This window comes from Callithrix jacchus, chromosome 8 (genome assembly GCF_049354715.1).
Source record: "Callithrix jacchus isolate 240 chromosome 8, calJac240_pri, whole genome shotgun sequence".
Taxonomy (NCBI): domain Eukaryota; kingdom Metazoa; phylum Chordata; class Mammalia; order Primates; family Cebidae; genus Callithrix; species Callithrix jacchus.
The window spans coordinates 115,941,670-115,956,381 of record NC_133509.1 but is presented as its reverse complement, the minus strand read 5'-3'; the positions used below and the strand labels follow the sequence as shown (position 1 = coordinate 115,956,381).

The following is a 14,712-nucleotide window of genomic DNA, read 5'->3' as shown; positions in this document are numbered from 1 at the left end:
TTGTATACATTCTATTTTGTAGTTGTTGTTGTGGTAGAGGCATATTTATTGACATGCAAAGATGTTTACAATATACAACTGGGGGGGATGCAAGTTACACTCATAGTATGATCTTGTTTTAGTTTCTTAACTGTCAGAAAACCTCAAAACATATTACTATGTATTTTCACACATAGAAACTTTCGTTTCAGCTCAGACTAGGAATGACAATTCCCACCATGAATCTTAGAGAACTAATCCACAGCCTAAACGTCCTGGGAATGCTTTCTGGTCCATACCAACACCCAAGAATCACTATCTTGTAGCTTGACACAGCAGCCGCTTCTAGCTTTCCTGTTTTGTACTGTTGAAGCTGCAATTCTGGGTCTCAATTTCTCCAGTTAAGTTAATTCTGTCGTGCTAGCTGGTACAAATGCAGAAATGCCTAGGCTTGCCCACTAGTAAAAGACAAAGCCCTTTGGCCTTTCATATGACACATAGAAGAGTAAGTCATGAATAGTAAAAATATTAAGGCATGATTTTGCAAGGAGGAAGGAAACAATTGCCTTTTAAATTCAGGGTATAAAACAATGTGCAGAATTTCAGATTTCAGCTTCTTGGGAAATAAAAAATACAAATGGGTAGAATAAGATACAAAGGACATCTAACAAGTTCCCCTTGCTGATGACTCCGATTCTCCATCTTACTCACTGAACAGAGTTTGGAGCAACTACTATTTCTGACACTGCCAGATAAAATCCATCTATTCATATCAGACTTTTCTCCTGACCTCTAGCTAGATGTAGCCAAATGTCTAATGGACACATGCATTTGGAGGAAGTTAAGAATTGTAACACCTGGCATGAACATCATCAATTACAAAATTAAGCCATTAAAACCAGTCTCTGAGCTTTGAGGGGCAACACCTCAAAATGTCCTTCAGGAGGACTGTAAAGTAGTGTGGTGAGATGGGTTCTGGTGTCAGACAAAACAGCTATGCCACCTGCCTCCTGTGGAAATCTAGGAAAAAGGATTTACCCTCCCTCATTCTCATTGGAGGGTACCCAGAATAATGAATGAGTTCTAATAAAAACACAAGTACCTAGCTCACAGGATCACTGTGAGAATAGGGAAAATATAACCTTGTGAAATATGGTGCCAACACAGTGTCTGACATAGAATAGGTACTCACAAAATGTTTCCCCGCTTCTCTTTTGTGAGATGACTTTGACATAAATAAAACAGCCTGACAATTTAAGAGTTATAAATGTAGAAGCAAAATTAATATTGAACAATTTTTTTTTTACTAAGATTCTGGGTCATTTCTGTATTGCGGAATGAGTATCTGATACAGCTGGAATAGGAGGAAAATACTAGTTTCTCTTACATTAAACAGCCTATAAAAACCCTGCCTCCTTTATGTAAGAGTACACATTTGGCCATGAGTATGCATGTGCACACACACACACACACACACACACACATTCTCTCTCTCTGTACTGTTAGTTATCTTCGTATGTGTGTACGTCTTCTATAAGTACATTATAAATTCAAGGATATTTTCTTTTTTGCCATTTTAAGCCACAGATGAAGCTAAGCAGATACTAATGAACAAGTTAGCTTACTTACAATGAACTGGCTCCCTATCTTAAATAAAATAGAGATATAGACCAATGGAACAAAACAGAGGCATCGGAGGCAACACAGCATATCTACAACCATACAATCTTTGATAAACCTGACAAAAACAAGCAATGGGGAAAGGATTCCCTGTTTAATAAATGCTGTTGGGAAAACTGGCTAGCCATGTGCAGAAAGCAGAAACTGGACCCCTTCCTGACACCTTACACTAAAATTAACTCCAGATGGATTAAAGACTTAAACATAATACCTGGCACCATAAAAACCCTAGAAGAAAATCTAGGCAAAACCATTCAGGACATAGGAGTAGGCAAGGACTTCATGACCAAAATACCAAAAGCATTGGCAACAAAAGCCAAAATAGACAAATGGGACCTAAGCAAACTCCACAGCTTCTGCACAGCAAAAGAAACAGTCACTAGAGTGAATCGGCAACCAACAGAATGGGAACAAATTTTTGCAGTCTACCCATCCGACAAAGGGCTGATATCCAGAATTTACCAAGAACTCAAACAGATTTACAGGATAAAAACAAGCCCATTCAAAAATGGGCAAAGGATATGAACAGACACTTTACAAAAGAAGACATACATGAGGCCAACAAACATGAAAAAATGCTCATCATCACTGGTCATTAGAGAGATACAAATCAAAAACCACATTGAGATACCATCTCACGCCAGTTAGAATGGCGATCATTAAAAAATCTGGAGACAACAGATGCTGGAGAGGATGTGGAGAAATAGGAACACTTTTACACTGTTGGTGGGAGTGTAAACTAGGTCAACCATTGTGGAAGATAGTGTGGCGATTCCTCAAGGCCTTAGAAATGGAAATTCCTATTGACCCAGCAATCCCATTACTGGGTATATATCCAAAGGACTATAAATCGTTCTACTATAAGGACACATGCACACGAATGTTCATTGCAGTACTGTTTACAATAGCAAAGACCTGGAATCAACCCAAATGCCCATCAATGATAGACTGGACTGGGAAAATGTGGCACATATACACCATGGAATATTATGCAGCAATAAAAAATGATGAGTTCGTGTCGTTTGTAGGGACATGGATGAATCTGGAGAACATCATCCTCAGCAAACTGACACAAGTACAGAAAATGAAATACTGCATATTCTTATTCATATTCATATTCTTATAGGTGGGTGATGATAAATGAGAACACATGGACACAGGGAAAGGAGTACCAAACACTGGGGTCTATTGGGGGGAAGAGGGGAGGGACAGCGGCGGGGGGGAGCTGGGGAGGGATAGCCTGGGGAGAAATGCCAAATGTAGGTGAAGGGGAGGAAGGCAGGAAAACACACTGCCATGTGTGTACCTATTGCAAATGTCTTGCATGTTCTGCATATGTACCCCAAAACCTAAAATGCAATAAAAAAAAATAATGTGATGAGCCAACCGATAAAAAAAGTTAAAAATATGCCAATCTAGATAAGATAAAAAGCAACAAACATTTTCAGCCCAAGATTAAATATTCATCTGATACTCACAAAATAGTTTAGCTCAAACCTAGAGCCTGTCACAGGTAATTTTGTGTTAAAGATGCAATGTACAACTTGTATTGTACACTGTAATAACCAAAGCATGATGCAAGGCTCTTTGAGAACGTATGGGATGGTTCAAAGTGTTCTATCTCTGGCTCATTTACATTGTTTCAATGATCCCTTTAAATTCCCTGAAAATGCCTGTGAGTGTATCAACAACTACAATTGAGCCCTTTCTGATATGCGCCTTTATTAATATGGCCACAGCACTAACAAGATTGGCTTTTGCCTCTTTATGGTTAAAGGTGAGTTTTGACGCTGCCAATGCCTTCATATTGATTGTAGTTGATGTTCAGACATATTTAAAAGTACTTTCACAACAAGACACCTGGTTTTGCACTTTCCTGAGGATGGCAAATGAAAAAGCTCTGAAATGTCCCTGGTAACAATGTAGTGATGGACAAAATCAGTAGTCACCTGTCCTAGTATCTTTAATCCAGTTAGTTCAAAGGAAATGACAGGCTGTCTTCACACATATGCTTAACATGTAATTCAGTTTTGCATTGTCCTTCATCCCCAGAAGGAGGATTCAGAGTGATTACTAATAAGAATGTGAATAATTTTCTCATTTCTGGAGAAGGAAAACTGAGCAAGATTTCAATAAGTGTCACTACACCATTTTATTAATAAACTCTGGGGCAAACGGGTGAACAGTATGGATACCCATGGCGATCTGTGCTATTTTATGAAGAAGAGGATCAGTAGTTGACTTAAGTAAGCTAATAAGTATTTCAAATTCCTCAGAAGCCATATAGCATTGCATTTTGCAAGGGCAAGCTAATGGTTTAATCCCATTTACCTCCCTGATCCTGATTTGGTGTCTAATCTCATCTCTGGTCTGGATACAAAAGGACACCCAGGGACAGGCTGTGAGCATGAGTAAGTGTTCTTAGAAGGGCAGGCTGTTGCCTCAGGTAAAGAATAGGCATTTTCTTCAGCGGAGGCCAGAACAGTATATGGAGGAGGGCTCGCCCCAGATGGTGCCTGGGATCTAGTCCCAACACCACTGGAGTCACAGCAGGGGCTTTGGGCCAGATAGTTACCTCAGACCAGTCCTTGGGTCTATCTTTGTTTTCATTAATTTCATCCACAGGCTGAGGCCTGACTGTCCTGCTCACAGGTTTAGGATTAGAGTCAAAACTAGCATCATCTCCTTCCCAAAACCAGTTCCCAATAACATTCTCTTCCTCAGACCCTGACCTAGGTTTGTAACTGACCCCAGCCACAGGCTCCAACTTTTCAGCACAGACCTGGGCACCAATTTCAGGTTTATCATTCTTAGCACTGAAATGATTACCAGCCTCTTGCCCATTCCAGAACCAGGAGTTGATAGTGGCCTCTTCCACAGCCCAGACCCAGGCATCAATACCAGCCTCATTTTTACATGGGGAGCTGGTGGACGCATCCCCAGCCTTGAGACTGAAAACTCCAGTGACTTTGCCCAGGGCCTTAGGCTTTCACAGAGCTCCTTCCTTCATCTCAGCAACAACCTCGTTGTTGGACACTGCCTTCATCTCTGCCACAGCATCGGTCTGAGACCCTGCCTCACCTTTTGTTTTGGCCCGGGTCTTAGCTACAAGCCTAACCACACCTGTAGACTCCCTCTGTGCTCCAGCTTTAGCTTGTACAGTAGCCGTTTTTTTCAGTTTTGTCTTGGGCTCTTGTCCTATTCTTAGTCCCAGTCATGGTTGTAGCCCAGTTATGTGACCCTGTCCCATCTTGGCTTTGGTTCTCAATATATCGTAGGTTGATATCTTAACATACTTTCACTGGGTCAGAGAAAAACTTGGTGGCAAGAGTCAGAGACAACTGTCAGTTCAGTAGTTGCTGCATTCTCTTTCCAAACATACAGCCTCTGTCAATAATACAGAGGGCAGAAGTGTACTTGGGCTAGGGAAGCATGATTGTTCCCAAGTGCAGACCTGTTGAAAGTGATGGTCTTCTGACAATCCAAAGCCACCACAGCCACCAGCGGAGACAGACCATAGATCCAAATGAATAGTTTTTGTTCTCTTTCTTAATTAACTTCTTAGTGAACAGCTACCTACAGATCTCTACAGGAACCTAGAGAGGAACAGACCTCATCCTCACCTGTGTCAGCCTGCTCATATAGCAGCGGCCTCAAGAGATGCTATCCTTCCCGCAGAAGAAGAGTCCTCACCGCTAGAGAAGAGTCACACCCTTCACAGGCTCAGGGCCCAGGTCGTCAGCCTCCCCATCCTCTCCTCTGCTCCCCTCTGGCTGCTTCTCACTTGGATTCCCACTGCTTTCCCCACAGTCTGAATGGCAAAGAGGTGTCCTGCCCCCGCCCCTGCCACTGCATCAAACTCAATACTCTATTTTTTTAAAAAAACTTCTTGAGAATCTGGAACCATGCACCTGCCCATAAACTTACGTGTTTTGGTTGGCATTTAAATGACTGGATGGCTGAGACACCTCCCAAGCTCAGAAACTATCATAAAATATGTCCCTGAGTAGTGAAATCCCTAATGGTGTTGCTGGAAACAAATGTGGAACGCCCTATGAGCCATTTTTTCCAATGATAAATGAGTTTATAATCTAAAATTATAAAATAAAAGGGTAACAATCCACCATGAAAGAGCCAGTAAGATCTCACAATTAGCAAACTGACACCCCCAAGAATTACAGAGAAAAGAATAATTTCACAGTGACTATAAAATAAGTTTGCTTGAAATAATTTAAGACATAAAAGACATGATCAAGACCACAAAAATGAACAGATACATGAAACAGAGTAGACAACTGCAATATAACAGAAAGGGAATAGACAGATGAGTAGTTAGCTGAAGAATAGTGACCTGGAAATGTACATAAAGCTAAGAAATTAGATAAAATGTAGCACAGAGAGATATCATATTAGAAAACACAAAAGAGAAGTTGAAAGACAAGAATGAAGGATAAATGATCCAAGTTACATCTAATAGGTCTCACATGAGAAAAGAACAGAGAAAACTAGGAGAGACAGTTTTAAAGATATAATGGCTAAGAACTTCTCATTCAAAATAGAACAATGAGTTCAAAGCAAGGTAAATAAAAATTTTTCAGTATCTACACACATTACAGTAAAGCCGTTAAACATTAAAGACAAAGAGCCTTTAAAAGCAAATAAAAGTCAAAGATGAAAGCATCAAGAGAAAGATAACTGAACTGGTGGCAGATTTCTTAACAGCAAGAGAGGTTAAAAAACAATAGAATTATATTTTAATCCCTGCATGGGGAGAGAAGGAAAACGTGGATAGTGGCAGAGCTGTAGCTGTTTCAGTAACATTTTATTTATTTCAAAAATCAAAGAGAAAGCTAAGTTAAATAAAGCAAATTGTTAACTTCTAGTTAATTTTGATGGTAGCACATAGGTATCTGTATTGCTATTTTTTTTGCTTTCATATGTACTATAATTTTGAAAAGCCAAGGATGGGAAAGGGTTAATTACAGAAAAAAAAAAGACTGAAAATAAAGAATGTTCCCAGAAAAAAGAATAGCTTGTGCAAGCAATAAGAGCAGCAGAGTGAATGGCACATTCTAGAATATAAAAATAGTTCAAAGTGGCTGAAATAAAAGAAGTGACTGAAGTGGAGGGACTAGTAAAAGATCTGCCTGAAAAGAGAAGCAAGCAGGGCCAGGTCATGGGACCTGCATAAACCATGTGAAGAGTCTGAAATTTTCCGAAGAGCAATGGAAGCCAGTAACGTGTTTCACTCAGGAGATCAAGACCCCATCTGCAGTACAGGCTGATCACCCTGGTCGCTGTGTTTAGCAAGAACAAAAGAAACTCCATTTCCATGCAAGTGGAAAAAAAAATGTTAGTGGTGAGAACTCAGAGGGCAGTAAAACAAATGAAATGAAGATGGATTCAAGAGCTATTTAGACTAGTCATAGTTGATAATGGATTTGATATTAGGGATGAGTGAGAAGAAAGTATCAAGAATGATCCTATGTGTCTGTTTTTCTTTGTCTTGAAATACTGATTTTATGTTTTTAGTTTTCTCTTATTTTTAGTTAGCACATATGTTTGGCATACAGTATACTGTTTTGATATATGTATACATTGTATAATGATTAAATCAGAGTAATTTGCAAATCCATCACCCCGAACATTTATCATTTCTTTGTGGCAATAACATTCAACATTCTCTCTTCTAGCTATTTGGAAATACACAAAACATTATTGTTAACATAGTCACCCTACTGTGCAATAGAACATCAGAATTTATTCCTCCTACGTAACTGTAACTTTATACCTGTTGACCAACCTCTCCCCATTTCTTCCTCCCCTGACTCTCCATACAGCCTTTGGTAACCACTCAATAATAAAGAATGTTCCCATTAAAAGGAATAGCTTGTGCAAGCAATAAGAGCAGCAGAGCGAATGGCACATTCTAGAATACAAAAATAGTTCAAGGTGGCTGAAATAATAGAAGTGACTGAAGTGGAGGGAAACTAGCAAAACCAGAAGATTCTGATCAATTTTTACCAAAATTCATCCAAACCAAATTTAACTTCTGGTTAATTTTTGTGGTAGCACATAGGTATCTGTATTGCTATTTTTGTGCTTTCATATGTATTATAATTTTGAAAAGTCAAGGATGGGAAAGGGTTAATTATAGAGAAAAAAAAAGATTGGAAATAAAGAATGTTCCCATAAAAAGGACGAGCTTGTGCTACTACTACTCTCTGCTTCTATGAGATCAATGTTTTTAGACTCCATATTTGAGTGAAATCATGCAGTATTTGTCTTTCTGTGTCTGGCTGATTTCACATAACATGATGTCCTCCAGGTTCATCCACGTTGTTGCAGATGACTATACTGTCTGTTTTGAGCATTTGGGTAATTAGTGGATCCATTCACTGAGATGGGTATACAAAAGGTCACCTTTGGAAATGTTAAATGTAAGGAGTCTGTATGATATTTAACTGGGCAATTGGATGAAATAAGTTTAGTGCTCAGAAAAGAGACCTGGCTTAGAGATCTGAAATTCAAATTTGTTAGAATCACATTAGATATATGAATGAGAGTAGGTGAGGCTGGAGAAGTGTGGCATGAGATAAGAACCTAAAAACCATCCAGCATCATTTAAATGATAGGTAGAGAAAGAAGAGAAGCTGGTGCAGAAAGGCAAAGATGTCCAGACAGAGAAGATGAAAAAGAAAATGGGTATGGCAGCCACAGAGATGCAATACTCAGGTCTCCCTCCAGGAAACAGCTTTCTGTGTAACTGACAGGAGGCAGTTGGCTGCCAGCCTCCATCTGCACCAGCTGCAGATACTATCATCATGTTTTAACCAAGGCTGTACTCCTCCCAGGAAGCCTACAGCCCAGGGATGAGCATGGCAGCAGTGCTACAGCCTGGCCTCTATGCCCAATGTGGGTTTCTCTAACAGGCAGTCTTTGCTCTAGAGCTCTCCATTGCTTTAGCCAGGACTTTGTCAGATCTGTAAAACAGTCTGGGGCTCTCCTCCTGTATTTTTCACAGATGTTATCTTTCAATGAACCACTTGTACTCCTAACGCTGTCTCAGCATCTGCTCCCCAGAATAACTGAACTAATACAGTCTGTACTGGAATTGGTCTGAGAAGGCAGGAGGTAAAATGGGGTTTGGGGAGCATATCAGCTTCCTGTCAGCTGGTAATAAGGATCCCATTCTGGGTGGCTCAGGGGGCACAGATACTCCCTGGCACAAAGTGGCAGCCCAATTACTAAAAACTTTAATCAATCGTGGCTTGGAAGAAAGCTCTGTGAGAGAACTTCCCTGGCTTGTGCAATGTTCATGCTTTAGAAAAGTGTGTGTGTGTGTGTGTGTGTGTGTGTGTGTTGTGTATGTTGTGTGTTGGAGGGATGCTGCTAAGGAGGAGGCAAGGAAGAAGAAGGAAAGCAATGAATATAAGGATGAAGGAATTAGCTGAAGTTTTGTTAAGTTTGAAGCTACTACAGATAGCTAATGCTGAGATAAAGTTGACAGCAACTGACAAGCAATTGAACACTGAGTGAGAAGGCCTGTATCTGGTCCAGAGGGATATTAGAAAGAGCTGAATGAACTCAGAAGTTACAGTTAAGAGTTATGCTTTTGTTTATATCTAAGAAAATGGACAAATAAGCTGTGATCTATTCATCGAATAGAATACTGTATGAAGATTGCTTTGCCTGTGTATCAGTTTACATGGAAGTCTGACAACTTGGAATAGAACCTGAGTAGGACTTTGCAGCACCAGGCTGTGGTACAAGCAGCCTTGTCTTTTGGGCCCTATGATCTAATAGACTCTACTGTGTTGGAGGAGTGAATAGTGAAAAAAGAGATAGTGTGGTATGGAGTTCATGGCAAACCTTCATAGAAGAATCAAAATACAGTACCCTGGAGTTCTAGAGTGAGGCCACACCATCTGCAGTGCAGAAAAACATCTCGTGGTATGCTACTGAGCTCTGTTTGAGACTGAGTATTTGACCATAGAAACTAGTAACTATGCATTCTAAACTGCCCCTTGTGAGCTGAGCTCTGTAGAACACATTAAGTCAGAATGTCAGGCAAACTCAGCAGCAATTTGTCTAGTGGAAAGTGATATACCAGGAATCAAACCTGAGCAGTACAACAAAGCACAAGTCGACTCCATGAGCAGGTAGCCCAGAACCCCACCCACCTACTAAGATTGCAGCAGTGCCTCTCCCTTGGTCCACACCTATGGGTATATGAGGTATCCCAGAGCAGCAGCTAAAAGGAGAGAAAAAATCTAGAGCTTGGTTAAGGGATCAGTTGAATTAGTATGTGGATGTTGGTTATATTTACCAAAAACAGACATCAGCTGCACTTAGAAGTGGCCTTACATGACAGTGGCAAGGGAAAAGTGTTCCCAATAGGTAGATATCAAGGAAAAGTGGCTCAAGGTAAGAATATATATGAACCTGTGAGCAAATGGAGTGGCCAGCTAGCTGATTAAGGGCCTGGGAAGAAAAAGCCTAGAAGATTTCATAGAAGGAACGCTGGAGGATGGATACATAGAAGTAGGCGTGATATGTTAAGATCTTTGTATCACATATTAGTGACCACCAGAAAGCAGCCACCATAGAAGAGGCATAGACTAACCAAGACGAAATGATTTGATCAGTTGACATAGCCAATATTTGCAATTGGCCACCACAGAACCAGCACAATTAGTATATTAACAGAGTGGCCACAGTGGCAGAGATATAGGTTACACATGGGCCAAAAGCATGGACTCACACAAAGGCTGATCTGGCCATCACGCCCACTGAAAGCCCAGCTGGTTAGCAGCAGACATCAATGTGGCACTTTCTTCAGGAGATCACATGGCCACTTCATGACACGTTGAGCAATTTCTTCCTGGAAGAGCCAGTGGCTTATGGTCATGGTAGTAAACATTTATTCTAGATGACTGTTTGTCTTTCTTACCTACAAAGTCCCAGGCAGCACTACTAGCTGGAGGACTTGAAACTGACCCACAGACATAGAATTCCATATAACATAGCATCTGACCAGGAGAGACACATTTCACAGAGGAGGAGATGAGTGAGTTTGTGACCATGGAATGCTCTGGTTATATTAACATACCACGTAATCCAGAGGCAGGTAGCTCTATGGAGCAATGGAATAGCCTACCAAAGGCACAAGTGGAGTGCCAATTTGAAGGCAATTGCCTAAATCATGGCATCTGCCATGGTGGGGTATCATCATGCAGGCTAGTCACTGAATTACAAAACTCAACATGGATGTTATCTCAATTAGAAGAATATATAGGTCTGGGAACCACTGGGCAGAAGCAGGAAAGGGTCCACTTGTCAAATGTAATGATTCACTGGAAGAGTCTGTGTTTCCTCTTCCTATAATACTAGGCTCTGTGGAGAGCTCAAGCTATGACTGCCACTTGCGCATTCAGGACTTCCTGTATACAGAGACCAGCAGGCTGAAGGAGGAGTCAGAATGTTGTTAGGAGTCACTGACCCTGATCAGGAGGAAGAGGTAGGGCTGCTGTTTCACAATGAGGACAGGGAGAAATACATGTGAACTCAGATGATCCAGTTGGACATACTTGCTCAATTGTGGCTGCAGATGAACAAGGGCAATAATCCCAGCCTAAGAAAAGTATGGTTACTATGGGTTCAAAGCCCTCAAAACTGAAAGCTTTGATTATATCAGCAGATAAGTCATCAAGACCAGCAGAGGTGAAAGCTGAGGATGAATTTAAAATGAACAGTGGAAGAGAGAGGATAAGTACCAGTTGTGGTCCAAGATAGACCAACTGCAGCAACGGGGGTCAGACTACTCCCTAAGTTTCCTCTTTCTTCCTCCTCCTCCTCCTCCTCTTCCTCTTCTTCTTCCTTCTCCTTCTCCTTCTTCTTCTTGATGGAGTTTTGCTGTTTGTTGCCCAGGCTGGAGCACAGTGGCACTATCTCAGCTCACTGCAACCTCCGCCTCCCAAGTTTGAGCAATTCTCCTGTCTCAGCCTCCCGAGTACCTGAGATTAAAGGCATCCACCACCACACCCAGCTAATTTTTGTATTTTTAGTAGAGATGTATTTCACCATGTTGGCCAGGCTGGTGACCTCTCGAACTCCTGAGCTCAGGCAATCCTCCCTTCTTGGCCTCCCAAAGTGATGGGGACTAGGCCTCTTCTAAGCTTCCCCTCAGAAAGACAGGCCCACTGGAATCCTGGATAATCTGTTCCCCAAATGTGTGTGGAGAAGCAGATCTATATCATGCAAGGGATGGGCTGTGGCTGTTGTGGAAGTGAGGGCTCCCTTACAGAATGCACTTGCTGTTAAGCTGAGAGGAGTGCAGTTTGCACACCTCACCAACTCAGTGTCCTACCCACTGTGAGACAGTGGCCCTGCCTCCTGTGCTGCTCAGAAGACCCGGACTAAGGCACCAGGCAATCAGGGAGTGTGATGTGCAGAAAACCAAGCGAAGCAATCAGCAGTGACAAAAGCTTCCGAGCAGTCAACTTAGGAAAGGATCTAAAAATGTCCTTTGGATTTTGCAACAAAGGTTGTTAACTTGACTTTGGCAAGACCTTTTTCAGTTGAGTAATGGGGGCAAAAGCCAGACTGCACTAAGCTAAATGGTGAATGGGAAGTAAAAAAAAAAAAAAATCAGAAGAGCAACATGAGAAAACTCCTTATGAACATTTAGCTGTGAAGGGAAAGATACAGACAGGGAAGGAGTGGTAGGTGGATGCAGTGAACTATGGAGTGAAATTTTTTTTTAGAGGAAAGACACTTGAGTGTTTAGATAGCTGTGAAAAAGCATCTGAGAGAGTGGGAGAGGGAGGAAAAAGTAGAAGCAGGGTGAGGAAACCACAAGAACATGGATGCAGGTGGAGGACTCATCTTGTGTTGCTACAAAATAGAAGAAGAAAAGGATGGGTGTAGGTACTTTTAAATTAAATATTTCATTTGTGTTGCTTTGTTTTAATACTCAAATTCTTTCAAAATTCCTGCATAATAAGTTTGTGTCCTTCAAAATATTTGACAAACGATAACCTCCCATGGTCTTACTCTGCTGAATGGGGAAGATTGTCCCTGAATAAGGAAGAGTTCCATGAACATTTGAACAATGATGTCCTTGGTCTTCCCAACAGTTTCTGAAATAGGACAGGACCATCTTAAGGTTTTCCTTTAACTGATGCAAAAGGTAAGGCATGGAATGATTAAGTGCCTTGCTAAGATGCTTAGGACTTCTGGAAGGTCTCCTGACTTCCACTGTCCATTTCTACTTACTACTGTTACTCTGCCAATAGTCCTTTCACATAGACACACAACAATTTCTCTGAATTTGGTGGAAAACTGTCCTCTGCTCTTCATCATGACTTTTAGCTGACATAGCTTTATACCAGATATTTTTCCTCTCTATTTTGCTACTGCTGATATTGAAGATATTGGATAACAGCACAAAAAGAGCACAATCCCTCCAAACCACCCTGTTTTTTTGGTCTTGAAATACATAGTTTCTGTAAAGTGCCAAATGTCTTGTGAGTAAAAGGAATCCTTCGTAATTACATTAGGCCTTCTATCATCACACAGAACTGAATCAGACAGAGCCTTAAAAGATTCTTTCACGCTTCGTAAAGCACATTTCAGAGCTTCTGGCTTTGTTGTTTTAAATTCCAGGGATTGAGGATGGTTGTGAAATGGCAATTTGGTTATGCTACATAAGGCCAACCAAGCATTAAATACCGGCATCTGGAGGGTTTGCAAATACTAACAGGCTTTTCAGCCAAACTCTGACACAGAACAGACAAATCCATCTTGCAGATTAATGGGCTCCATTGGGACAGAGACCCCCTAGTTAGAATTTCAGTCCCTTTACCCTGCTAGTTGTTTCTCCCTGGGGTGGAATATATCTGGAAGAAGATAAGAACTCTTGGAAGTCTTTAAAATGTCCCCTTTGAAAAGTAGACAAGTGTTGCTCTTCCTAATAAAGCTGTCCAAGCCTGTTGCCAAACAGCTGCTGGATGGTCCCCATGTGGAAGCTTGCCCTCCACAAATTGATATAATGCTTGCACTGAGGGTTAAATCAGGCCACATCTGACAGGCTGTCAGACCTACCACCGCATTAGTGATAATAGCTAACCTATGATCAAGGCATTTTCTGTTACATCATGCTACCAGCATTAGCTCATGAGCTCCTTATAATCACTCAATGTGGGGAGAGCAGATTCTACAGATCTTACTAGATTGTTTGTCCTCTGAATTGAGTAGATAAATAAAATCTCCCATGCAGGGAGATGGTGGGAGATAAGAATTAGACCACCCCTCTTCTGTCTCCACATCTAAAGCAGACTGGGGAAAAATAATTGAAGAGTAAGTTTTGGTAAACATAAGGTGAAGAATAATTTATATCTCTCATTTAAACATTCTCCAATTCACAGCAAATTTTCTTCTGTGATACATCGGTTAAATTTGTTAATGGAGACTTAAAAAATAAGGTTATAGAAGCCAATACTATGATAAGAAACATCGATAGAAATAGAATATTGTTAGAATTGTTCTTCAGCTTCCTTTGCATGGATATTGACTCATAAAAGAGTTATGGATAATGGCTTCATGCGTTGCTATTAAGTCACCGCTTTCTAGAAATGTCGCCTAAGATTACTGTAAGATCCAGAAAGGATAAATGCATAGCGTTCCTCTGCCAACTGGCTAGAAACAGCCTCCTTCACAAGATGGGAACTCTTAAAACCTTTTGACATGGGAAAGTAGTTTTGTAGCTCTAAGCCTCTGAGAGTAAGTACACAGATTTTTTGATGTTCAGATTTTTATAGCTAAGGTATAAGGTATTGGAGCATTGAATGGGGCTGCTACCTACATTGGTGTGTCAGAAATGAAGCTGTCCAAAAATTCCTGCAAGCTTTAGCCAGGCCTATTAACATTTGTTTTCCCTTTGGGTCACTTGTCTGATTGCACATACTCTTTCTCACTCTATGATGTGGATGAAATTTGAAAACATTATGCTAAGTGAAAGAAGTCAGATACAAAAGTCACCCATGGTAGGAT

At 40.9% G+C, this 14,712-nt stretch overlaps 1 protein-coding gene and 1 pseudogene across 2 annotated transcripts in view; both read right to left on the bottom strand.

Annotated features, from left to right (window-relative positions):
* TSHR (thyroid stimulating hormone receptor) overlaps positions 1 to 14,712 on the bottom strand; it is a 157,196-nt gene that overhangs the window by 124,179 nt on the left and 18,305 nt on the right. The window lies entirely within an intron of this gene.
* LOC103795865 (G protein-coupled receptor associated sorting protein 3-like) lies at positions 3,292 to 4,995 on the bottom strand (annotated as a pseudogene).